Source organism: Manacus candei, unplaced genomic scaffold (assembly GCF_025592945.1).
Source record: "Manacus candei isolate 608988 ecotype Guabito, Panama unplaced genomic scaffold, ASM2559294v1 h1tg000057l, whole genome shotgun sequence".
Classification (NCBI taxonomy): Eukaryota; Metazoa; Chordata; class Aves; order Passeriformes; family Pipridae; genus Manacus; species Manacus candei.
The window spans coordinates 6,826,752-6,852,648 of record NW_026138105.1 but is presented as its reverse complement, the minus strand read 5'-3'; the positions used below and the strand labels follow the sequence as shown (position 1 = coordinate 6,852,648).

Below are 25,897 nucleotides of genomic sequence, written 5' to 3'. Positions count from 1 at the left end.
GTTGGCAAACTCCAGCTGGTGCTGTGGCTCTGCCTGGTACACCAAGCACTCTGCATCTCTGCTTTCCCCTCATGTTGCTTAAACCAGAACAATGAACTCCTTTTTACAGCCAGCCAAGAACATGCTCTAAAATCCTCATGGTACTTTGGACATCTCAGTACCCACATGGTGTTTAATTACTGTGTTATTTCTGTTGTTGTGGCACTTCCCCAGCATTAAAAGCCACTCTTCTTCCAATGGACCTTTTCCATTCTGCAGCTGCTAAAAGTGCTAAGTGACTCAAGTTGTGAAGTTACTGCTACACAGAGACAGAGGGGGCTTGTTTTATTTAATTTCAAGATGTGGGTTTAAAAGTTCAGCCCAAAGTTGAGTTCTGTTTTGCTTATAACCTGGGAGAAAGATACTGAGAAAAGCAGGAGAAAAAACCAACTGGAAAAATAGGGTGAGAAATGGGGCAGGCAATAAGTAGAGTGAAAGTCAATCTGGAGAGAGCCCAGAGGAAAAAAAAAGACCAGCAGTGGGCAAAGAGAAATATGTTACTGAAAAATATATTATCTGTTCAAGGCCATGGATAGTTCAGCAAACACAACTCAAACCCTGCGGTGTGTTCCCTGTGTTCTGGCTAAATCAACTGGAAATTCAGTAGTAGCTTTATTTAAAGTAAAATAAACTCAACTTCTCAAAAAATTCCATATGAAAACAAAAAAGTCCATTGACTTCATGCTATTTAGTTTATAATTTGGTCTGTTTTACAATATCTTCACCTTTTCAGTTTTCACAGCGATGCTGAGTTTTGCACTGGCAACTCAAACCTGCTGTGGAGAAACTGTTGGAAGAAGAGGTTTTGGCAGCTGAATGTAGAGACTTTTGGCAAGTGGGGATGCATGGAAGTCAGCCTGAAATTGTGGTGAATGCCTTAAATCATTATTCCCACTTAAAATACATTAAAAGCAACCTATGTTGACACTTTAAAATATTGTCTTTAGGTTTCAGGGGTAAGGCTCTGGAGCCATTCACACACCTTGCAAAGCCATTATTTTCCACTGCAGAAGGGCAGAGCTGAGCCAGTTTACACCTTGTTCAGATTATAAAGAAATCCAGAGGCCTTGCTATGGTAAGGCTGGAGCTGAAATAGAGCAACACCAAACAGTCCAAGTGCAGCCCCCCGGGATGGCACAGGAATTTGGCTTCACCTCTCCAAGCAGATGTTTGCAGCCCTCACCAGGATGGAAAACTACCTGCGAGATGCCACCTTAGTCCTGCCTTGGGTCATACCAAGCCCTGAAACATCTGCCTCCCTCATGGATGTGGGATACCAACACTGTGGGCTGGTCCTACATGGGCCAACAGGAGGGGCAGTGGTGACACAGCTCAGTGCAGAAGTGATAGCTCTTGATTAGCTCAACTCTGCCTCCAGAACATAGTTAGGACAATTAAGCAGCGTGTAAAGTGTTAAATCTAGGAAGGAGTCCTGAAGTTACTGCAGAGCACTGGTTTCCTGCCAGAGGGAAATATTTATCAGGGGATTGGATTGGAAGAACAAAAAAACAAACTCCTGTCTCCTTTTCTTCTTGTTTCATTGTGAAGAAGGCCCTGAGGTTTTGGATTAGACCAGCTGTAAATTCAGCACAGCAATATTCCTGGTCACTCCCGTGCCACAAGGGGAATGTGCACAGAGCAACACTAAGGACAGTGTTAGCCCAGGGCAGAGCTCTTCACAGGCACATCAGTCAGGGAGGAGATCCACAAGAAACTCTTCTGGCAAGAAATAAACTTTTAAGGCTCAGTGTCCATGTACTTGACTAATGGTAACGTCTACACACAAGTAAAATCAATTGGGACTTGGCATTGATTTCCATGGGATAAGTACTTCACCCCTAAGGTCTTTTGGCCAACTGAAGTCTACATCCTTGTGGTTTTCTTTTTCTTTTTTTAATTTTATTGATACCTCTGCAGGCTGGGACAGGACTTTGGGAAATTAATTAGTGTGAGCCCTGATCAATAAGGGTCATAGTTTATGTATTTCATTATCAAGTTTGTAAGAGATTCAGGGAGTATGTGGAGAGCTTGTCACCCACAGGCAGAGCACAGCCACTTGGATGTTCAAACAGCACTTGATGGGCAAAGTCTGCTTCTTCCTGGGCATTTGCTGAAATGCAGTTCAACCTGTACCATAAAGAAATCTGCATCATTTAAATTGTTATGAAAATGGAGTTGAAGGTGTTCATTGTACTGACGTGTTGTACAGCATATGTGAAATATCAGTTGCAGATACTGAAGCTTTGCTTTTATTTAACACTAATTATCAAGCCATCAACAGCTGTAGAGTCGAATCTGTTTGAATGCGGATGTGTCAGGACTCAGGATTCCTTCTAACAACAGCCTTCCCACTCCTTGTCCATGGCACAGCTTCCCTCTCCTCATTCAAACCTTACCATAAAAACACAGCTGTGAAACCCCTGAAATGGGAGCTCTCAGACATGTCTGCAGCCTGACACAACTGTCCAGGGCACGCCAGCAGCTCGTGGGATTTGTCCGGCCTGGGCTGGCTCCGGCTGCTTGGCCGAGTCCTGCACAGCTCCTGCTTCACAGAGCCACACTCAGCTTACCCTCACCCATCCCAAACCACTCCCTACACAGCCCAAACCCCTTCTCACACATCCCAAAGCCCTTCTCACACATCCCAAACCCTGTGCTTTCTCTGGTGTCTCCTTTTCCCTTTCTCCACGGCCGCACCAAGGAATGACGTGGCTTCCTGGGGGTAGGACAGAGTATTTCACAGAATATGCTGAGTTGGAAGGGACTCACAAGGGCTGAGTCCAACTTTTGTTTCTTTAAGTGGATGGCCCATACAGGGATCAAACCCACAACCTCACTGCTATTAGCACCATGCTCTGACCAGCTGAGCTCATCTCAGGACACAGGCTGCCTGCTCAGGGGTTGGTTTCCAAGTCACAGAATCATGGAATCACAGAATGGTTTGAGCTGGGAGGCACCTTAAACATCGTCTCATTCCAACCCCCTGCCATGGGTTGGAACTAGACCAGGTTGCTCCAAGCCCCATCCAACCTGGCCTGAAGCACTTGCAGGAATGGGGCACCTACAACTTCTCTGGGCAATCTGTGCCAGTCACCACCCTCACAGTAAAGGCTTTCTTCCATATACCTAATCTAAATTTCCACTCTTTCAGTTTGAAGCCATTCCCCCCTGTCCTGTCACTCCTGATGAAGAGTCCCTCTCCAGCTTCCTCATAGGCCCCTTCAGATAGTGGAAGGCTGCTGTGAGGTCCTGCCAGTATCTGAAGTCCTTTGCTTGGGAACTGCTGTCACTGTTTGCTTTTTGGGATCTCCATAAGTACCAACCTCTTCAGTGGCTGGTCCAAGGTGTGGTGGTACTCTAGAGCCAGGCCAATGACAGCAGGCTCATGTGTTTGTAATGTGTTCTTTGTATTTCCAGATCTCTGCTAATATCACGTCACCATCTCCTATTTATGTAATGGGATAATAAAAATGACAATTTTCATCTGTGATCCACCCACCTCAGCCTATGGGAGTCTGTGGATCAAAACTTTGTCATGCTGCAGCTGTACCTGTAGTAATAAATTGCAGGACTCTTTAAAGGCCACGAAGGAAGACACAGACAGTCCCTTTGTGGTTACCAAACATGTTATCTCTAGATGTCATTTTCGACCTACTTTTGCTAGATTTTTGCAGCAGTGGAAAATCTGTTCCTTAAAGAACCATCCTTACCTAGATACAGAGAAACCAGCAAATCTGGATATATTTTATTTCATTTAGGACTCCTCTCACCATGAATTACAATATTACAGGCTGTAAATGCCTTCTCGTTACCCATAATTATAACTAAAATTATATCAATCTAAACAGTAACTACTCAAATGATTCCTCCTGATTGGGAGGAGCAGGCTCCCTTGAGTTGTCCCTGCCCATCCATTTTAAAGCCTTGTGCAGGAATAGCTTTCCAGAAGGTCATTTAGCAGCACATTAAATAAATAAACAGAACATATTTGTTTCGGAAAACACACTCTAGGAGGGTGGGAAAGCATTCTGGGAGAGGTAAGAACAACCCTCATGAAAACTAACACTTTCAGCTCTTCATCCTCGCTGAGGCTGCAGCACCCACCCAGGGACAGGCAGAGGCTCCATGTGGTACCAGCAGGGAAAAGTCCCTTGGGTTCTGCACACTGAAAAGTGCCACAAGTCACTAGAAGGCCCTGAGCCTCTTGTGGCCCTGGAAGAGCCACCAGTTTTTGCATATTCCACCTCAGCCATCAGCCACACATGGAGAGGGAAGCAGGGAAAAGGCTCTCCTTTGCTGTCAGGCATATTTCTGTCCTGTGATCCAAGCTTGTGAGAGTGTGGGACAAGGCAGAGGAAAAGAAATGTGGGCTGTAGCTCAGATGTTCCTGGGGTGTGTCTACCTAAACACAAAACCCACTGTGGTAACACCCAAGTGGAGGAATTTAGAGACCTTGTTGCCTGGGCTGATGGAAACTGTATTTAATAAAAACTCAAAGTCATTAAGTTGCATTTATCTCAGAAAACTCCCTGTTGAAGACATTTTGTTAAGAGGCCAAAGGCAGGTGAAAAGCCTCTGGATTTCAGCAGAAAGACCATCAGAGCCCACACCTGATCTGGTGCAGGCACCTTCTCTGTGGGAGGTCAGAGAGGTTCTGCTGCTTTACCTTGGAAGGGTTTTGTGATATAAAAGAAGAATCTGCTTGAAATCTGCCAAAATAACCCCCAAACCTTGCTTTCAGAAACTTCTGCTATCTGTGCCTGTAGTTTGTATGACAGGTCTGTTATCTGTGGCCCTGGCTGAGCAAAACTCTTAAGGGAATGTCTCTTGTGTCATGCATGGTGCACGAAGCACAGTGATCCACCTCTGCCAGGAACTGGGGACTAATGGCACCAAACACCATGGCTGGGCTGCACAGGAACAGCAATGCTGACATTTTAGGGCCATGCCTGTGCAGGCCTTTATGTGCATCAGTCCTGCCACCTGAGACCTGAGAGAGAGATGAAAAAATTCTCCTGCTTATATATTATATCTTATGTACAGAAATAACCATGTTTTTATATGTAAAAGTGTCTGTGTATTTCTGGACACCAAGCAGCCCAGTCAGAGCTATGGATATGTGCAGCAGTGCCCAGCTCACGAGGGTTCTCAGACATCCCTGAACAAACACCTCCAAATCCACCTGGACAATGTGGCTTGTGGGAGCCCTGACACCTCAGCACAAGCCCTTCCCAGAGGGATGGCAGGTTCTGCTGCTGCTGACTAGAGAAGGAACTGGGAGTGTTTTAAAAGCAAGAATGATGAGACACACCCCCAAAAAGCCAGAGGCAAATGAAAGGTGCAGAAGGGTGGAGGTGAGCACTGTTGGCTGAAGTGCCCCATCCCTCCCTCTCTGTCCTCTCACCAGAGCCACCTGTAAGGAGCTGTGGGGCAGGGGGCTGTCTAGGCAGGGAAAAAACAGCAATAATATCTGCTTTTCCTGATAGTTTGGGCAACTCAGAGCTGTGCATGGGCCCAGGCAGCTGAGGCAGCAATGGTGCTGGAGGGACAAGCAGCTCAGCCCCTTCTCAGAACTTGAAGGCAGCTGGCAAGAAAGGTGGTGAGAGATGGTTTCCAAGGGCCTGGAGTGGCAGGACAAGGGGGAATTGTCTTCAAACAGAAAGCAAGTAGGTTTACATTAGATATTGGAAAAAAATTCCTTTACCCCAGATCTCAGTGTGGGCCTCAAGGTGACACAGGATACACACGTTCAGTGACAAAGAGCACACGTGATGTCTCACAGGTACAAAGGTGTATCCTGCTCCCCATGGTTACACCAGTTACCTGGTGCAACTGGTCCCCCTAATTGCTTCTGCACATGGGCAAAGCCCAGTACAGGGGTGTCTGGATGCATCACAGGCTTGGAAAGAGAAAAAAAATGCAGAAGAACAGTTAATTTTTATTTTTTCCTTATAAATAAAGTATAGCCATCAAATCACAATGTATTTGGGAGCACATGTTATTGACAGCCTATTCTTGGGGAAAAGAAAAAAAAAAAAAGTTGATTTTTTGGCAAAGTTTCCTAAAGATTAAATTGTTCATTGTACAGGGCACCATCTGCCCTTGGAGAGAGATTTAGTTGATGGCAGCTGCAACCAAAGTGTGGAAGATGAAGCTGAATTTCTGGTTTCTTTTCAACTAGCAACTGTCATTACAGGTCACATGCAAACTGTGTCATTTTCTGTGACAAGCAGGTTCTGTAGACTTGGGTGCTCGCTACATTTTAAACTGCCACCTGTATAGATCCCAGACAGAAACAGCTTTTGTAACACACCTTGAAATACGTGAATTTAGAGCAGATAAGACAAAACAATTATGGATCAACCATCTGGACACTGGCCGTGGGTCCCAGTCCCAGGTTTACACGGACAGAGGTCAGGATGGACTTGTGGGTCACCCTCTATTAACTTGGGTGCTTAAAAAGGCCAAATTGTCATTTACAAGTGTTCACTCAACTGTTGCATAATTCCTCAATGGCCTCCTTGTTTCCCTTGTGGTGTAGTTCCCAGTTAGATTAAACCCCACATTTCTTAAACCCTGAAGAGAATTTCTGAATCACCAAACCAGAAGCTGTTGCTGGTGGGCTTTTGCCCAGCCCCACCTATGAGCTGAGACATTAAAATACCTCAATTCACTGCCAGGCAGCAAAGGCCATTTGAGAATGGGGAGATGCTGATCTATCTCTGCATCTGAGCTACTTAAACATTACACAAAACTTGTACTGGTTAAAGCAAACCCCTCCAGGAAGGGATTTGTATGTCTTCCCTCTCTCCTGAACACTTTCACAGGAGAATGACGTTCCCTTTCTCCTTTGAACAAAACGGGAGGGGAGAAGTTAAGAGCACACTGGTAGATTTTATTAGGACTAAGAAACAAAGCAAAACAAAAAAGCAAACCCAAAGCTCTTCCCTTTCATCCCTGCCTTTCTATGAAAATGCCTTCATATTTCCAGGCTTGCTGACAATATTTCAGGATGGTACATCACACACCGTCTCGTCTGGAACAGCAGACATTGTCAGAGCTGGGAGACAACCACTCTCTGGTTTATACTTCACAAAGATTCTGTATAAAGCACTTCTATAGAAAAAAAGAGTTTTGAAATTTGTGAGTCTCTTAGCCTTTCAGACAAGGATGAGTTCTGGTTAATTTTCTTCTGATGATTTCCACATTTTCTGTAAGAAAAACAACAGCTACTGTTGCCTTAAGACAGACTGAACTAGTTGTAACATGCCTAGATATAAGATATATTTTTTTTTTCATGTGGAAGAATTTGCAGGACATGGATTTGTTCTTGAGTTTATTTGGTTCAGTTTAACTTATTGGTCTTCTATTCCATTTTATCACAGTAGAATGGGATCATATTTTGAAACAGAAACTGCTACTGCTGGTAGGTTTTTAACCAATCTGGTGTGATTAAATCCATGCTTTTGAATAATAAGATTAATTTTAAAATGGGTGGAGACTTTGTCTTTCCAATAGGATATTGTTCATCATTTCAGGTGTCAGTGCAGCTGTCTGATGGCCTTGTGAAGTGCCCAGACCATCCAAGCCAAACCTCCTTGGGAAGGCTCCCACTCCCATGTCCCTTTGCTGCTACAGAACAGACCCACACTCACCCCTTGCCTTTCCTTAGGGAGATGCCCCTTTTTCCATCCATGACCTGACTCACCTCAAGCGCTTTCAGGATTAGGCTCTTCGAAGAGACATCCAGAAAAATGCTGAAAATCTAAGACTATGCCTGTTTGGGTTCCTTTTTGCAGAGCATTAATGGGTGGGAGGGGAGGCTGCCTGTGAGGAAGCGCTTCAAACACAAATTCCCACCTTAAAAACCAACCCCGCGCACTCAGCGCGAGCTGCGAGTAAATCACCGGCTCCGCGGTGCCAGGGCTGCACAGGCTCCTCTGCTGCTGATTTATCTACAAAATATATCACATGCCAGTTGCTTGAATTAGGATCACGGGGAGAAGGGAATCATTAGAGAGTAGAAGAAACTCTAACGCATAAAGAAAACTTATCCGTTTGTCTCCCTGGTTTATTTCCTCTTCAGGCACTGACAGCGCTGATGAGCCAACGGGTGCTGTAATCCTGAGCAATCGCTTTTGGGGGGAGCATCGTTAGGGTTTTAGACATGTTTGACACAGCAGAGCTTTGGATTTGCAGACAGGCCCTTTTCCCCGGTCACTGCCAAGGGTTGGAAGTGCCGGGAGGTGAAGGCACAGCCCGGGTCGGGTCTCTCACTGCTGGTGCTGTTTGCTTTGCTCTCAGAGCGCCTTGCAAAGCCAGGTAAATTAGACTTGGAGAAAGGGACACTGCATCTTTGAGTAATGAGGCTGGGAAACAGGGAACACATTTTCCACTAGCTCATGTCTCACTGTATGGCATTCTGATTTCCTGACACTTCATAATAAATCATTGCTTATCACTCACATGGGAACATAACATGGTTCAAGTTAAGATTCGTTAGTGATTGTAAAGAAGAAACATGAATTGCTCTATATCAGGGCTTTTTGATCATCTTTCTGTCCATTGCAGGCGTTTTTTAATCGGAATATTTACAGGAACCATTGTTTGAGGCATAAATAAAAAGGAGAAGAGCAGAAAATATGAATAATGAAAATGAATTTATTTGTCTTATTTATGTGTTTATGTAAACATTTGGCAATTGCTTTTCACAGCAGCTTGTATTCAGTGTCACAGGCTGCTGCACCAACATAAGTTTCTAAAGCTGGGATTTTAAATATATATGTGTATGTGCGTATATAAAAAACCCCTAAATGCCAATACATTCATTTTCTGGAGAAGAAGGCTCTAGCAAACATATCTAGAGACAATTTGATTTAGCATGGCTGCCACAGGGAGGAGAGAGTCTGATCCTGCCCTGCAGGGCTGGACCAGCAGGACAATGGGAGTGGAAACGTGGTGGCATCGGCCTGGATGGCTGTAACTGGGGTGTCTGGGCTGCTCCTGCAGCCTGTTATCTATGGCCAGGGATCCATCAGATGCTTAGGAAACAGGGATTCAGGTCAGTATGAGGGGTATGTGAGAGCTGGGCCAGCCTTGCTTCAGTCCCTGCAATGAGCCCAGGGATGGCAAATCCTGAGCTTGGATGGGACACGTGCTGGGGGAGGAAAAAGTCACAGGCCAAGGGGGAATGGCCTCAAGCTGTGCCAGGGAAGCTTTAGACTGGATATCCAGAAAAATTTCTTCCCTGAAAGGGCTGTCCAGCCCCGGCACAGGGTTGGAGTCCCCATTTCTGGAGGGATTTAAAAGCCCTGTGGATGTGGCACTTGGGGACATGGGTCAGTGGTGGCCTTGGCAGGGCTGGGGAATGATTGGACTTCATGATCTCTGACAGCTTTTCCAGCCTCAAAAATTCCAAGATTCCATGTATCCAGCTCTATATTCAGGCAGTTCACTGCCTTCTCTGACCTTCAAGGGGTGGATTTTTCTCCGTGTGCTGCAGTTCACAACTTTTTCATCAGCAGTTTAGGGAGAGGGTGAAAAGCTTATGGGTTTACAGATGGTGTCAGTAGAGCTTTAGGGGAACAGTGAATTTTGCATTAAAAGACCTAAAAACTGAAAAAATGGGAGCTCACTTAAAGAATTGCAACAAATGTGAAGAAATTTTCACAAGAAAAATAAAATTAAAATTCTATTCCTTCCCTTGTGTTACAAATAGTTTTACTTTAATTTGTTTCTTTATCTTTTGGGTCTGATTGTGGGAAGTACCTAAAACTTTGGGATAACCCGAGAGAAATCAGATAAGGTAACTATTTGCTGCAACTACGGCTTTGATTATTCCCCCTTCAGTAATTTGCTATTTACTACATTAATCAACTATATAATGTGTCATTTCTACTGCTCCCTGGCTGAATAATTTCCAAAACTACAAACAGCTTTCAACATAGTTGCCAGACAGGCGCAAATTAATACTTTCAGAAATTCTTCCTAGAAATATTCCTAGGAACAGAAGCTTTCACACCCTCTATTTGTGTAAAGAAAATAGAGGTGGGTTAAGAAAAATTGCCAAATGATTATTTTGGGCAGATTCTTGCATATATTTTTTTCTGGTTTTATATAGATTTATATATATATTATGTATTATAAAAATATAAAGTTTAGAATAAGTAGCTTTGGGAGACAAGGTGGCAATGGAAGTACATATGGAATTAACCCTTTGCAGGATTAGAGGCTTAATTTAGTAGTTACAAAAGGAGGGATCTGATCTGCTTTTCCTGAGGCAAATAATCCCCTTGATTTGTGGGACAACCTGTCTGAGCAAAATGGCAAATGACCAAGGGACTGTAAATTCAGCCACTTGATCCATCTGATCCCTCTCCCTGACACTCCAGATTCCAAGTATTTGTGGCTACACTGGCCTCTGGCTTTGATCCCCGTCCTGCTCTCTTTAATTCAGTTTTCCTTCTTCTGTTCGTGGTCAGGTCCCTGTAAGACTTTCCCTTTTGCTCAGAAAGTCCCCAAATCCTTTACAGGAAATGCATTATGCACAAAAATGTGAAATCCCCCAAATATCAGATTTTTAAAAGAAAAAAAATTCTGTTCTGGTAAACCACAATATAAGACGGTTTTATTTTATCTTACTTTTCACCTACCACCAACAGATGATTATAGACAAGAATTAAAGCCCCCAACTCTTGACCAAGAAAAAATACACAGTTTTTCTAATATATGTGACACAGGCTCTTAATCTGCTCTCACTTGAAGTGGTGCAGTGAATGGGAATATTCTCCATTTATTTTGGCTTACACTAAACTGGAAATTTTGCCCCATAAGCTTCCTGTAATTTTTGTTAGTGGAACTGCCTTTGTCAGCATTTCTAATATTTCCCCATGGAAATGGTATTAAAAATCAGCACATTTGCCCTACAATCTCACGTTTTATCCTTGAGAAATGAGGACTTATGGTAGGTTTTTTTGTTGTTCTCTCTTTCTGTAGGAAAATGGCTTAATAAAAATCTCAAACAGAGCCTGGAACGAGACGGTCTATCTTCAAAATGTTAATTCTCTCGCAAACCATGCCTGGGTTAAAAACAGATATTGAAACAGGGGAATAAATATTTGACAATGCTGTTAAGGCAACTTTGCTAACGATTTTTGAACAACCTCCAACTGAGGTCTAAATGTCTGCAATATCCATAAACAACTCTATACTGTCCAATTAGGGAGACAAAGACATAGAGTCCTGTCAGGAAGATTTGCATGGCTAAGTGTCTGAGATCACAGAGACGATGAGGGATCGTTGGGAGTGATGGGGGATGCACACAACGGATGACTATCATTAGGATATTACAGAGGCTTACACCTTCCCAATTACTGGCAGGATTCATTAGTTACTGCTGCATTTCCCTAATAGAATCCTCTCTCTTGGCTTATCACTACCTTCCCTCTGTCTACATAAACCCACAACTCAGCAGTCGATCACCTATGAAAAATTAGACGGTGGAGCTTCCAGTGGCCTATTTAAAATGAAAAGGCAACTGAGTAAGAAATAAAGAACAAAAAAAAAAAATAAAAAATCAGGGCTGTAATGCAGATATGGGGGAGCTACAGGAGAGGCATCAGACGGATTCGGAATTCTCTTTCTATTGAACTGTTTGAGGAAAAAAAATCAGTGGCAGCTACAGAGAGCAGCATCATGGTGGGTTTAAAAGCACAATGAAAGTGTTTTACAGGGCTGTACGTACACACACGAAGTGGAGGCAGATTGCAAAGTGACAATTACTTAGGGCCTGCTAGGCTGAAGTTTCCCAACTAAGATTGGTGAGTATTGCAGGGGCTCGATGCTGCTGCAATCGGCTCAGCCCCATTAAAGATAATGGTGTGAGCATTTCCACGCTGTCATCATGTTACTATCAACAGCATTATCAGTATCAACTGCTTCTACAATTATGCACAATGCACAATTATGCTCTTCCTGCACAAAGACTTAGCAACCACCAAACTCGTTTTCTTTTTAAATACACTGAAAAGAGTGTAGATTTCAATCCTTCATCTGCTCACAGATGAAACAACATTTCCAAATCATCACTGATAGCATTTTTTTCCTCCCATTCTAAGGATGGCCAACTGTTCTCAGTGATTTCTATTACATTTCCTACCTATTATTTCATGTAATGGCATTCCTTAAATTTTAAATTAGCTTTGAAGAATAAAAATAATTGAATTCCTGCTGTTTTGTGTACATAGAGGGTGACAGGAGCTAATGTGATAATTTAAACTGTAAATGAGTCTTCACTTTGTGTTCATTAATTACAGCTAATTACTGAATTACAAACCTTCTTGGTTAGGCACTGTTATGTATTCATGTAGCATGTTGGATTTCCAGCTGGTAGAAAACTGTTTTATAGACTTACAAGCTGACACACCAAGCTACTGCCGGAACAATTCCGCTTGAAAAATAAAGGCAGGGTGGGGGGCACAGAACCCCTCCTGCTCTTTGAATTAAGGGACTGATGAGAAACAGGGCTGCAAACCTGAACCTCAGGTGAGGCAGGATCTGGTGGGTATAATTAGAAAATACTCGCTGTGTCTGGTGGGCAGAGACGCCGTGGGTTTGAGCTGCCACTCCGGGCGAGGGGTGTGAGCAGGCTCTGCTCACACCTGCTTTACACCAGCGAATTCCTGGATTTAAGCAGAGTTATTCTCTTTCCAGAGGCACAGCAGAGAGACAGAAATGCCCCTGCAAATGGGGCCAGTGCTCCCAGCACTGATTCTTCAGCTCCGCTCCTGAACAGCGGGACGGTAATAGAAAACTGAACATCCCAGCAAATGTGCATTGTATTCCATATGTAAGTGCTCATTGTTCCTCGCTGAAGGATCGTCTCCAGCGCTGTAGGGCTGTCTTGAGCATTTACTCAACATGCTCTGCACTGAATGGTTCTGTCCAAACCTCTCCTTCGGATCCCTTTTGTCTGCTGATGCTCCGTATTGAAGCTGAATGCAGGAGTTGAAGTCTCTCTCTCTGCAGAGCGAGCAGGAGGAGCCCCACAATGACAAAACCAGCCATGTTAAGGTTTTACAAGCTACACAGCTCAGTGCCCAGAGAGAGAACTGTGACAAGTGGCAAGACAAAGAAACAAAAAACCTCACCCACATTTCTGATAAATACATAGACACAGAGATACAGAGATTTCCCTTTCACTAGCAATTTCATTTTCCACCGGTTTCTTGTCTTTAGTTTTTTTTAATAAAATAGGCCAACCAGACAGCACGTTGCTGGCACCATCCGACCCACACCAGCCCAGGTAACCCCAGCACTGCTTTGTGCTGGAAGCAGCAGAGATTGCAAGAAACTACTGAATCAAATAATTACATTAAAACTGTTTAATTAAATTGCTCCATGACCCACTTGGCCTTCCTGGGAAGACACAGATCAAGGGTCCAGTGTTGGGTGTGGAGAGCAGATCCTTCTCGGAAGAGCCCAGTGTTTTCTATGGTCTGTACTGGAAGGGTTTAGCTGAATAATACATAAACAGCCAGAAAGGAAGAGTTGGATCCTCAGCTGATGTAAAACTGTGTAGCATCATTAATTTCAGGAGAGTTCTGTTGATTCACAGCAGCTGAGGATACGGCTCAATAGGTTTGTAATAATAAAGACTTTGATGAGAGGCCCCTGAAAGCGGTAACACTAATGTGTGACTGCTCACATAAACACCAGTTCAATAACAAGGCTTTTCTGCCTAAGAACCACTCTGTGTCTTCAGGTTTAATGATAAGTACTAGTCTTTTGTCCTTAAATAATCATTTTCATCTGGAGAATGGCAAAGTGACTTGTTCTAACACCAACAGAAATTCAGCTGTAGGCTTCACAATGGGATTCATGTCATGTCCTATTCCCTCATCACCTTCTCGTGCTGCCTCTTCTCTTTCAAGGTACAAAAAGAAATGGGGAAACCAGGGCAGAAAAGATGTGCAGGCAGAAATCCCTTTCATTCTGTGGGTAGTAACTCCCTGCTATCATAGAAAGATAATGACTTTCATTAATCTTCTGTAGGTCTTTAATCGAAGGGTTTTTTCTCTCCATGCACAGACACTACTTAAATGCTACTATATGTGAAGTAAAAATGAGAATCCTTGATATCAGATACACAAAAATGGAGTGAGAAGTAGCAGCCTGCAGCACGGTACCTACAGAAACTCAACATGACCAAAGAGCTGAGACTGCTGTTCAGGAAGGTATCAGCACCATTTCCAGCAGTCTTCCACTCAACTTGTTTTCATGTCCCTTTTTACTCTCACAGCCTCCAACATGCAAATTTACACTGAAACTAAGCATTCCAAATGTGCCACAGGGAAGCAGGGGCCTCACACCTATTGGCAGATCAGTGCACTAATGCCCTTTGGCTTTTTTTCCCCCTCTTTTTTAACATAAAGGCTGATTATCAGTTGAACAACTTGGAAGGAGTGACAAGGAACTAACAAGAGTAACACTGTATTTGCTGTTTGTTTTCTTCCCTTGCAGTGGTGCTAATTAGGAGTTCTTGATATGGAGCTTTGGGGAATGCTGATGAGAAGCACACAAAAGGCTGAAGAGCCTCTTCTGCAGAGCACTGGATGCAGCCAAACACAGTATTCTCTTGATTGTCACTGCCCTGATCTCCCACACTGTCTCAGTATTTGGGATATTAGGGCACTTACCTTTTAGGGGCAGTACAGACCAGCCCAAACCCTCACTTAGGAGTGAGTAATACCATAGTCACTCACAGCTTATCATAACAAAATAGGTTTTCAAGCAGAAATATCAAACCTGCTTGGTAGTGGTGGGAAGGGAGGCAGGAATGAGATGGGAATGTATCTTTAGAGGGGCTCTGTGCTGCCTGTGCACCCCTTCACCCACAGGGCATGGGCTGCTCTGGGTGGGAGTCGTTACTCAGCATCCTTCATCCTTCCAAAACTGCCTCCCTGGAACGTGCCTGGTCCCAGCCCTTTGGGCAGGCCAGCCTCAGACACTGGGGAAAAGCGAGACACTGCCCTAACTTCCCAAAAGCCACCACCAACAGCCTCTCCTTCAAAGACTTTCCCCCCCTCTTGGACTCGGGAAGGGGTCATGGGGATGGAGGCTGGGAGGGAAGGACGGCACCTCTTTCCCATTCACCAAGGTTTGATTCTCTTTATGAGCATGATCCGCCAATCCGTAATCAAGGGTTAATTTCACAGCTCACTGCTTCATCTAGCATAATATCCATTCAGACTAATTAAATCTGTCTAATAATGTGAGTGTCTTTGTCTTTGTTCTTTCCATTCTTTGTTTTACACCCTTCACATCTCATCTCCAGAACTACACGCCATCACACTCTGCTTGACAAGCAGAATCCATCCCTAAAATTAAAACATTCCTGACCTATCTGCGATGACAAGGCAAGCAAGCTTCACAGCGCTGCGGCCCATGAAGGGAGCTGACACATTTGTTTTTAATTTCAAAAGAGTAGAAAGTGAAGATCTGACCCTGTCAATCAGGCCCTGTGACAAGTTTAATCATTGCTGCCCCACAAAAATCACGGCTAAATAGGAATGCAAATAATGTATCACAGGGCTCTTATAAATGCTAATCAAGGAGAAGTAATCAACTGACAATTTCACTGATCTCCTTTCTGAAGAAGTCAGTCAACGCACTGTCTCTGGACCACAAAGAGAAGAAAAGACAAAAGGCATAGATGCCGTTTCCCAAAAAAACCTATCCTTTTTCAGGGCTTTCTTTTTCTTTTTTATAGAGGAAAACAGAGAATTCACTCTTTTTGATCCTCCACCGAACTTTAAAGCAAAGCTGTTTCTCAGGAACTTGAACAGTTATATGTCAAGTGTACTTTATTAACAGTACCCTCCCAACCCAGAGACAGCACTTGGAAACTTCTGCTAAAATAAAAATCTTCATTTGTCTTTGTCATTCATCCATCTTCAAAATTCTTTTCCGTCCTAACAGCTTCTGTCCTCTACGGGCAATATATTTAGTGATATATGAAGTTTTACAAGTGGAAAGCTAATAGTTGAGCTCCCATTTTTTTTTTCTAGCAGCTCCCCTCCCCCTAAACTGAAAAAAAGAAATATCTTGCTTGGGATTTATTTCAGTGTAAAGGGTTCCTTCAGCACCAGGGGTTTTAAAACTGCCATCCTTTTATGACCTTTTTAATGTGGTAAAGAACAGACAGCACAGGTGGAATGTCAGTCTTTCACTCCCAAATGCTGCATGGCAAGAAGTTGTGTCTTCACCTTTGTACAGAATAGAGAAGGACTCAGGACAGACAGATGCACGAGCCCTGTAATGCTATTTGCTGTTATCCTTTCGGTGTGGTTTGCCATGATAAGCTGTGGTTCACTGTGGTGGGTCCTGACGGGGCCCATCAAACCTCAGAGTCACTGCATTGGCACAAAACAAAAGGATATGGTTTGGCCAAAGAAACTCAGGGTAGGGAGATGTAAGTAGTATAAAGATTGCTGCAAGAGGTAAAGTTCAAAGAATCTGGTTGTTTGAAGTTTGATTGGGTTTTTTTATTATTATTATTATTAAACCACTTTCCTACATGGAGCCAATAGATGAAATAACTTGAGGGGGGCTTCAGCAACAGAGACTTGGGTTGGTAAATAGAAATCTTCCACCACTGCAAAACCTGGTGCTTCACAGCCCATGAGAGTTCCCCACGACATGGATAAAGATGTCAAATCTTTGTCCTGGGCTGTGTTTGGAGGGCTGAGTTACAGAGCTCAGAACTCAGTGATGCTGTGCCCACTGGGGCTGAGAGCTTTGCTGTGCTCAGGAGCAGTTGTGTGACTGGGGAAAGTGCCACCAAATCCATTCCAGACCGGACACTGAATCACTCAGATTGATCAAAGAAGAATGGGAATGATTTTTGGCCAGTCCCAAGTTTTCAACTGAAAGAAGCACTGTGGCAGCAACAGAAGCTTCAGTGCCACTTCAGTGAGAAATGTGACCTGGAGCTTTGTCACGCAGCATTCGCTGCTAGACAGGGATGTTCCAGCAGCAAACTCTCATACAGGATGAACGTGGAGGGTGGGAGTAGAAAACAGAATGAGAAATTGAAAAGCACTTTGCAGTTGTCATGTCACTTAGCAACAACCTTTTCTATTTCACATCAGCACGGCTGTAGTAGAGAACCTGCACAAAGCACACGCACCGAATGCCGGGGTAAGCAGCACGTGTGGGAGGGCAAGAAGGAGCTCAAACACCAGCTAATCACAGACAGCTTTCATTTATCATTTGAGATGTGTTTCACATTGCTGTCCTTGGGCTAGGGCTTCTCCTGAACAAACTCCTGGATCCAGCCATCACTGGTCTTCTGAGCACTAATGCAGAGTAAATTACACAAACGCTCCTGGAGGTGGAAACCAAAGTTCAGCTATTTGTCTCTCAAATGAACTCCACCAAAGTGGTCACCCTTCTGTCACTCTCCAGTCTGTAGTTTCACTCTCAGATTAACACATTTTTCTTTTTTACTTACCTGCTTCAATTTCCCAGCTTCTTCCCTGTAGGATTCTCACTCTCCTCTCTCTTTACACGCTGGGTTTTCATAGTAAGGTCCAGACTTGCAAGACCTCTAAGACTTCTTTCAGAAGTTAATACTGTGGCTCCTTCCAGATATTTCTATCAAGTGGGGAATGTGTCTGGGCCCTGATAAACAGTGGAGCAGATCCCTTCCTGCAAGGCTAAGTGGCTAAAATGAAAAGCTCTTACACAAAAAGAGAGACCTATGCAGGTCACTTTGCAACTTCTAAGGAGGATGGTAAGTCAGGCACCTCTCTACTTTAATTATATCACTTGTCCTCATTTGTTTAGCTCCAAAGAGTTAGGGTTTAATTATTAGCTTTTCCCACACTGTTAGGGACCAGCTGATTGACTGAAGGGATGTCTGTGGAGACAACAGGAGGAAACCTGTGATTCAGGGATTCATCAAGCTCAGAAAATTCATTCTATTGCTCGGGGAAAAAATGAAATGGCAGGAGCAGGCCTGAAGGTCTGTTATTTCTAAGGTTGCTCTCTGAATATAAAGCCCTGCAAAGTGTATGAAATATTACACAAATAGAGCATTAGTATGTGCCAAATTAACAACATGCATTATCTAGCAGCCATGCAGTGATGTTTATTGTACGATTCTAAATCATCCTAATGGGAAGGAAAAAAAATCAGAATCCATCACTTAGTGGCTGAGTTCCTCTCCTTGCAATTACAAAAAGTTACTTTTGCACACAGAATTGTTGGAGATGCATCACGGAAAGCTGGGCATTGCCAAGGGACCAGAGCACACCACTACCAACCACTGGCTCCTGAGCTCTGCTCCTGCTCTGCTCTCAGGGGGTGTTGCTGAGCTGAAAGCAACTGCAGCGCGATGCCAGAGTGCCTTGCTTTGGGTGGGGAGTGACAGCCTGATTTTCAGCACCCTGTTAAACACAGCCACAGACACAGCCACGTTACACCTTCACTTTAGCCAGGCATTCAGCACTTGTGAATATCTAAGAACACAATTGGCGGCAAACACGTGTTCAGACCAAACCACTCACCAAGTTTGCTTTGGCCCTGCCCAGACACACACACTCGCTCCAGCTCCAAAGAGGCCTTGCCAAATAGAGAAGAGACTTATTTTTTACAGCTGGGTTTCGTTTTTGCAGCTGCCAAGCAGCACAGAAAAGTAACCCTGGTGATGAGGCCAGAGGACGTGTCCGATGCTTCCAAACAGGCTTCCCGGGAGCAGAGACAATCCAACGGCTGCCGCCGCACGGAGCCGCTGGAACCGGCGCCACGGGGAGCCAGCACAGGGGGGTTATAAAGGGTTGGCTGCTCCCTGTGCTCAGCCAAAAACCCAAGGAAACGTTGCAAAGGTGAACAAGGCTTTGGCACAGGCAGGATCTCAAGGGATTGTTTCCATCAGGGCTCAGCTTGGCTGCAGCTCCGGCGGGTGCAGGGTGAGCTCTGGGGGGGTCACTCTGCAAACCCATCCCTGCACACACTGCATGGCCCTCCCTCGGTCACTTCATGCACCACCAAAATCAACAAGTGCCCCTGAGATGGGCTCAGCTGGTTAGAGCATGGTGCTGATAACACCAGCTTGTGGGTTTGATCCCTGCAAGAGCCATTCACTTAAGGGCTGGACTTGACGATCCTTGTGGGTCCCTTGCAACTCAGAACATCCCCTGATTCTGTGAAATGCAAACAAACAGCATTTAGCTTTGAAAGGATCTCTCGTTAGAGGTGATGCTACTGGGAGAAAGGATCAGTTCTCCCCTGGTTGTGAGCAGGGCTCCTGTGAGGGCCACAGTGAACTGCTGGGGTTTGGGGCTCTGGGACCCAAAGAGATGATCACAAAGTGAAGGGTCTTGCTCTTTTGTTGTCCTGCTCAGGCAGCCTGTGCCAGGGACCCTGCAAAGCTTATTTATGCTGTAACACCTTCTGGACACAGAAGTGATGATGAGCACAGGAACCTCTGTGGTTGTGTTCAGCCATAACCAAAAACTCATCTGAGGGGGCTACTGAGGACTGGCACAACTCACTGCAGTGCAGGGAGTGTGGCCTGTTAAATCAAAAGCCTTCTGATCTGAGCTGGAACAGGAAATTCTGCAGTAAAAATCCAAGTGCAGAGAGCAGCACAAGCTACAACCTCAAGTAAAGGAATCCTATTATCTCACCCCAAGAATACATTAATATAGATGACCGTTACATAACACACATTAACATAGCGTAATAATATATTTACTCAATATAGGCATGTTTTGACACAGTGCAAGCTGTGTGCAGTTGCTTAGAGAATTGGGGATTGTATATTTTTACCAATACACCGAAAAACTTAATTTTGAAAAAAAAAAAAAAAGAAAAAGAAAAAGATGGTCTCGGGGCTACTTTTGTGCAATTCTGACAACTGGAAGTAAAACTCAGAGCAGCTTTTGCTGCCTCGTCTGGAATAATTGAGCTATCAAATCTGTTTCTGTCACATGTCAGTCATTTAATGGGCTGTGTGTGAGGAATTGCACAACGAGCCAAAGGCTATCATCTCAAATCTGGCTGTGTTTGGTCTGGGTAATCCACATCGGAGCAGGGATGGATCCTGCAAAGGGCCTGTGTGGCCCCTAGTGCTGCAAGGGCCAGGCCCTGCTTATGGCCACTAAAGCACAACTGTTCTTCTGTGTCATTTAAGGGCTTGAGCTCCTTATTTGTGACCTTTTTAATCCAAATCAAACAGAAGAACAAAATAATCACGGAAAAATTAAGATACTCCTGTATTGCCCTGTGGGAAACTCATTTCTTATAAAAATCTGCTGCTAGAACAAAAGTTTGATTGTACCCATGGGAGATTTAAAGTGAAAGTATAAGAAATGTTACCTGATTTAAAAAAAACCAAAAATAATAGAAACAAAAGCAAACATGGTAGAAAAATAACCTCTGCATTTCATAAATCCAGCCATGTTCATCACTGCTTCCCTATCACACCAAACTTTACATTGCAAATTTATCTTCAAAGCCTGGAGTCCCTCTCCACAAGGAGCTGACTGGTGCCAGTCACTGCACACTGATGCTGGTGAGGACTTCAAGGATCCTGCTTTTCAACAAGTACCTGGTTACTTATTGAACTCCCAGGTTAAGTGACCAGACTGGTCTCCAGAGTTTTAAATCACAAATAGCCCAGAATATTGGTGTGCCTTGAACGAATGATTCTTTATCAAAACAAGACACCAAAAGCAACCTGATTCTTTTTTTTTTCTTTTACTTTAAGCTGATTAGAAAGTTAGTTCTGTACTTGATTAAGTTCTGCAGAAATTGGGCTTGTGATGAATCATTAAACAAAGACATTTTTTGTACAGCAATAAAGCCTCAAATGATTAATTAAGGGCACAATGCCAAAACAAGTGTCTTTGTTTAAAACGCAGTGGACAAGACAGGCTTGGGAAAGTTGATGTCTTAAGTAGACGCCACAACATGTTTTTAATTATGTTCAGGAAGAAGAACAAGAATGGGAATTGCCAACTGTTTGGAAAGATAATTTTTTTTTTTTTTAGAAGAAAGATTAGAATAAAAAATAACAAACAGAGCATTATTGATTTAACACAAATGCCATTTGTTGGGCCTTTTGTAATTTCCTTATTAGTGTCATCATTCTGGAGTTCATATGCTCCCTTCTGTTATAGCATTTGGCACACATTCAGCTCCCAGCAATATGATACAGTAAACATTCAGTGACTGCTCATATTAAAATGTTTTATTTGTTGTAACTGTACCAATGATCAGGCGGTGCAAGTCCTAAATTACCCCAACTGTTGTGCAGGCTGGGCTGTGGCAGCGAGCTGGGGATGGTCCCTGCACACACAGAGGGCCCTGCAGAGAGGCTGCAGACACAGCACACAGGTCATGCACCACCAGCTCTCCAGGCTCCTTCTCCAGAGTGATCCCAGTGCTCAGCCAACACGGATACAAGCTCCAATCAGTGCTGTTTGGGTTTCACAGGATCACAGGATATTCTGAGCTGGAAGGGACCCACAAGGATCGTTGAGTCCAACCCTTAAGAACGGCCCATCCAAGGATCAAACCTTGGTGTTATCAGCACCATGCTCTGACCCACTGAGCCAATCTCAGGTTTGGCTACATCCTCCTTTTTGGGGTGTTACTCTGTGGGTACAGTGCAGGGGACACCCCAGATATTTTTTCAGACTCAATTCTGTAAGATTTTTCTGTGCATGTTTTATTCAAAATGTTATTTCAAACCTATTCTGGCAGTCACTGCATATACTAGTCCTGTGTTTCCAGATATGGAATGCTTCAGGAGAGAGGAATCCAAGAATCACTGAGGTTGGAAAAGACCTCCCAGACCACCGAGTCCAAGTTGTGCCAGATGCCTGCCTTGTCACCCAGCCCAGAGTACTGAGTGTCACTTCCAGGTGTTCCTTGGACACCTCCAGGGAATGCCCAGGGCATTCCAAACCTCCCTGGGCAGCCCCTTCCAATGCCTGACCACCCTTTCCAGGAAGAAATTCCTCCTGATGTCCAACCTGAACCTCCCCTGGCACAGCTTTAGGTCATGTCCTCTCATCCTGTCACACAAGAGAAGAGGCCAAACCCCACCTTGCTACAACATCCAGCAGAAAGGTTAAGGAGCTTGGAAGGAATTTTGGAGGATGAAAAACAGCACTGTCCAAAAATCATGATTCCTTCAGCAAGAAAATAAAGCAAACAGTAACCACGATGACAAGAGCATCGACCATGAGGATTTACATGTAACAAATCCAACACATGGAGCTGTGAAGACTTCCCAGAAAACCTTGTGCTTGCAGTCACTCTCTTTGCTTGTGTCCAACTGCTGGCAGAACATGCAAACAAGGCAAGACTCACTGCAGTCAAACACAGGCCCTAGAGAATGTCTTTTTTCCCCATGGCACATGCACTGGGAGCCTTTATTAATGGGCAACTCCTTTATTCCTGAAGAGTCTCACTCTACCCTTGGTCTGTATGCAAACCTCTGAGGGTCCTCAGTTGGAGACCACTGGGGACCCAGGGGAGCTCATGACCTTCCTGCTGTAGCACAAGTCCCTGGATCATAATTAAAAACATAACTTGGCCCCTTCCACAAAATGGGCTCTGACACCTCTGGAGTGGGTGTGTGACTTTAGAGGCCTCCTCAGCTCTCATTTGTCCTGCTGGGAATGGCACACATGTAGGCATGTAATTACATGGCCAACATGTGGAAAGCCAGGCTGCTCCTCAGCCTTGCTAGGGCCAGATTTACATATTAACACCTCCCATTAACACCTCCCAGCCTTAATGAGACAGACTCACCAGCGCCTTCAACCTGAGAAAATAGGAGAGCAGACATCTCAATTTTCTTTTCAGCCCTCCTGCTTATGTGGTGATCCAGAAGAAAAATTAATGGATAATTATTTCTAGTGAACACACCATTAATTTACCTGTGGGTCTGTGACAAAGGGAAAGTTTTTTGTCATGGATTTCTTTGGAAAGCAGAGTCAGGGGCGTTGCTGGTGAAGAAGCACAGGAGAGGCTGGGCTGTGCAGCCCTCATTCCTTACCAGGAGTCGCTGGGGAATGCAGGGCTATGGAGTGATTTAGCTCAGGACAGCAGCCAAAAGCCAAATCTGCCACCAAATCTCTCTCTCAAAGGCCCAGGCCCACCCTGGGTATCCATTCAACGCTCAGGGCATTGAGCAAACACAATAACTAATCAGATGCAGCAAGTTGTCAAATCTATATGGGTGCTATAAAACTTTAAAGGATCCCCTTAGGCAACAGTAAGAGGTGTGTGTGTAAATTCTGTACAGAGCAAGGCAGAACGGGGGCCTCAGTAAAAGCAAAGCAAACACAGGTGACATTTGCAGCAAAAAACGTGTGTGTACAAAACCCCTAGAGCTTCATCTCAGTCCTCTAATATTTCTGCCCACCTGGAAGCTCCTTAAACTGTTCAAGAAGGTGCTGGGATGTTCCACCAAAGGGCTGAAAGCCCTGAACATCCCAGCTGAGGTGCTCAGCACCAGGTACTTGGTGTGTGCTGGGCATGGCTGGCACAGGGTGCACACAGGGGAGGTCCAGCTCTTCTGCTCCTTCCAGGTCCAAAGGTGGCAGCTCCAAGAGGAGTTTTCTTGAAAAACAGCTGATGAAAAAGCTTGACCTTCTAAAGTGCTACTGATGTTAGAAATGAAAGAAGATAAACCCACCAGAACTTAACTAAGATTTAACAACTTCTGCTTCTTTGACTGACTTTGTGAAGTTAATATAATTAATATAATTCAACACTTAAAATGGATACAAGAAAAATAAAAATTCTGCATGATTTTTTTAATTTGTTCTTACAAAAAAAGATAGCACTAATTTTTTTTAACCCTTCATTTGAAGCCAATAAAAGAGTTAAATAGCATTAAAAAAAGGGTTTTATTTCATGACTTTGGAAAATGGGACTCAGCTAATCTCTGGGACTGCATCCTTCCCACTACACAACCACGTGAAGCAAACATGTGACACCAAACTTTGCTCCTATTGCTTGTAGGAGAGATGAAAGAGTTTCAGCAACTAATCCTCATCAGGTTTGACAAGGCAGCTCATCCTGCTGATGGCAAAGCACCAATGACAATGAACCTGGGTGAAGAAATCAGGAATGAATCCCACAGGAGGCAAGGGCCCAGGGAACATGGAGAAGGACCCTGCTGGGTGCTGTGTCCCCACTGCTCTTCCTGAGCCCAGCACAAACCCAAGGTACTCCAGTTCTTACTCCTTCTTTGAAAGCCAAATATTCTTTCTAATAGCTTTTCTCAGTGAGTTCTATGTTTAGCCATCAAACACCTCTTTTAAGTTGATTGATATTAGTCATATTCACCCACACCAGTCCTCAGCCACGTGCAGAAGAGAGAGCTGAGAAATGTGTGGCCGGAGGCCTTTCAGGGTGACCTTGCTGAAGAGTACACCCATCAGCAGGAAATCCTCCAGGAGCTATTCCTGTCCACCTGAGCAGGAGCTATCCACTGTTCCACTCACTCTTAAAAGCAAGATTTCCACAGGGCTCTTCATAGAGTCACTTAACATGTTAGTTTGCCGTGGCCTCATGTGAACCCCAACAAAAGAACCACAATAAACTCTGTTCCTTCTCTCTGTTCACTACAAAGAACCATTTTACTTTTAAAATGGAAGCCTGGAAATAAGTGAGTGGGCAGGTTGGGAGCCTCATGTCATCTGAAGGTATTTACAGTGGCTGCTTTCTTTGAAGGCAGAAATGTCCCATCAGAGACCAAAATAGCTGAGGGGACCTGTAGCTCACAGAAAGGTGGTTTTCCCCTCATGGGAACAGAATCATTAACTTTAAATAAGTCATCCTTAATCTCCTGAGCTGTGCAAACAAACAAACAAACAGACAGAAAAAACCAACTGACTGTTTTCCCTCTGCCTTTCAAAAGCACAAACAAAGGCTCGTTTGCCAGATGGACGCTTTCAGAGCTGGAGCTGAGGGTTGGGAAAGGCTGATCACTCAGCAAGATTTTCTGACGGTGGATGGGGGAGTTTGCTCAGAAGCTTCATGGTAGTTTAAGATATTAGAAGATGCACAGGCAGAGCCTCTGCCTTCCAGCCCTTACAGAGTGGAGTTTCATGGCTTTGAGGATAAACTGCAGAATTATATCCAGGACGTTGCAGTGCCCAGGTGTGTGAGAGGGAATGCAGAAATCCATCAAAATTGAAAAGATAAACCACAAAATTCCTAGTACTAGTTCTGCTGTAGGACATACATGTGAGATCACAGAATCAGTTAAGTTGGGAAAAACCTCCGAGATCACCAAGTCCAAGCTGTGTCCGATCACCAAGCCCAGAGCACTGACTGTCACCTCCATTCATTCCTTGGACACCTCCAGGGATGGGGACTCCACCACCTCCCTGGGCAGCCCCTTCCAATGCCTGACCACCCTTTCCAGGAAGAAATTTCTCCTGATGTTCAACCTGAACCTCTCATCCTGTCACTTGTTATCTGGGAGAAGAGGCCAACCTCCACCTTGCTACAACCTCCAGATGGTAAAACCTTTCCTGTATTTTAAATCCAAAGTAAAATTTTATTACAATCTCTTTGGATTCACTTGCATTAAGCTCTGGGTGTGGAGAAGACTCCACCACAGTGACCAGGAACACGGAGTCCATTACAGGGTAAGGGTGGAACTCCAAACCTACAGAACTTTCAATAACAATCTTGCAAGTGTACATGAAGCCACTGGCAGCACTTTGCTCTCACCTCATACCATGTAGATGCAAATTGGCATTCATAATTTAAAGGAGTCCTTTTTCTGCACCCCAGCAACACGAGCCGGATGCAAAAGGAAAAC

At 44.3% G+C, this 25,897-nt stretch overlaps 1 protein-coding gene across 3 annotated transcripts in view; it reads right to left on the bottom strand.

Annotated features, from left to right (window-relative positions):
- The window catches only part of TSHZ2 (teashirt zinc finger homeobox 2), a 221,516-nt gene that overhangs the window by 9,439 nt on the left and 186,180 nt on the right, over positions 1–25,897 (bottom strand). The window lies entirely within an intron of this gene.